The sequence below is a fragment of the Pterocles gutturalis genome, unplaced genomic scaffold (assembly GCF_000699245.1).
Source record: "Pterocles gutturalis isolate BGI_N339 unplaced genomic scaffold, ASM69924v1 scaffold52241, whole genome shotgun sequence".
Taxonomy (NCBI): Eukaryota; Metazoa; Chordata; class Aves; order Pterocliformes; family Pteroclidae; genus Pterocles; species Pterocles gutturalis.
This window is the reverse complement of record NW_010102486.1, coordinates 1-1,945: the sequence shown is the minus strand read 5'-3', so window position 1 is coordinate 1,945 and position 1,945 is coordinate 1.

Below are 1,945 nucleotides of genomic sequence, written 5' to 3'. Positions count from 1 at the left end.
GGAATGCCTCTTGATACATAGAAAATTTAGCGCACTAGGGGCTTCGTGAAGAAGATAAACCATCCGGCAGCACAAGGACTTAAAAAGTTTGAGATACTGAAATACAGGACTGGAAGAGTAGTGCTGGGGCAGCAGTGAGGAGATGGAAGTGAACAGAGGAAGAAATGACCAAGAGAGATGGAAACTCACTCTTAGTTGCAACCGCTGCTGAAGACTGCATACGTTCCATTGAGTCCAGAGGAAGAGCTTTTTCTATGGAGCCAAAACCCCTGGGCAGGTGTGTCCTAGGTAAGCCTCTTGGAAATGTGTTACTGCTCCACAATGGCCTGGGGAGAGTCTACCAGCAGGTGATGAGGTAACCCCAGCTCCTAGCAACTGCTCAGAATGCTGCGGCAGGTGGGTTCTGAGGCCTTCCGCTGCCAGCACCACACCAGCAAGACCAGCACACAGAAGTCTGGCACTGGGCAGAGGATGTGTCTGTATCCAGTGCGTTGTCTCAGTCCAGAGGAGTAATTCAATTTAGGCTGCATGTCCATATCACAGCTCTTTCAGAGGCCCCAAAACCTCCTGGAGAACCTGCAGCCAGTGGTGTCCCTCCCACATGGCATCTTTAGGCATGTACTCATGTCCTGATAAACCTGGGAAAGATTAAACAACTGACCACACAGCCGGCAAGGTACGAAGACTGGATTCTGTCACTATTTCTGATTTCGTATGTGCCTGTATTTCAAAAGCCAATGAAAACCATATCTTCTCTCTGTGTACCCTCTCCACTCCTCCTTCCTTTCTTTCTTTTTCCATGAAGCTGAGCTATTTGGAGACAAACTCATTTTGAGGCAGACTTTTACACAATGCTTGTATTAAAAGCTATTTGAATACCACTTAAAGCCATTTTATAGGATAGTTGCAGATGATTCTTGGAAATAACTTTTTTTCAAGGCTGCCGGATTCCCATTGTTAGTACAATATAATTTTTAAATCTCTTAAATAAAAAATCAATTGTCCCATTTCTTCCACGCACCAATTGTTCCCTGTTTAAAGGGAATAATTTCAGCTGTTTTTCATCAAAAGTCTTACTATTTTCTCCACCCTTAAGAAAATGTGTCAATAATAGGCAATTTCAGTAGAACCTAAGTGCAGCTCTTGTCCTCCAAATAATAAGTCCTCCTGATTGCTGTTGAACACTTTAAGATTACTAATATCTCTGTTTTGTTTGTATAGTCTCCCATCCACATAAAAGACTTATATAAAAATAAACAGCACAGACATATGCCTGCTTGGCTTCCTGATATATTCCATATAGACCAGTTATGCTGCTCTGGAAAAAAACAGGTGGGTATTGGGTATTCACTGTTAGAAGGAAAAAAAAATATGTATTCTTCAAATCCCTGTAGATGTAGGGGCTGGTAGACTGATTTAGTTCAGAATGCCAGGATCGAAGGCACAGAGTTCTTGTGGCCCAGCCTGGGCTGGTTTCCCACATTTGGTGCGTTTTTCCATTTATTGGCTACAGATTCCCCCACGCCTCAGTATAGCTGAATCCATGGAAAAGCGTCATCAAAAATCACTGTATTGGGGTGAGTTTTCTAGTCAAGATTAATTAGGCTTTCTTCCAAACACACAGCACGGACAGCAACACAACGTTGGGGTTTTGTGGTGCTCCACAGTCGGGGAATGTCTGGAGAAGACTCCAGGAACCAGTCCCTCAGCTTCCCCTGTTTTTACCATTGGTACAGAAGCAGTTCTGAAATTTAGGCTAATGCCCAACGCTTCAAAGGGACGGAGAGTGATAGTGACTACTGACACACCAGTTTTTTGGGTTTTTTTGTGGTGAAGGTATATCTATGATCGTTCCTCAGCCCTCTTCACCCAGCGCTGACCAAGCTGCTCGTTCGGTCTCTGTGCCTCATGTTTCCCTCAGGGAAAGGCAGACCCCGCCGGCGGG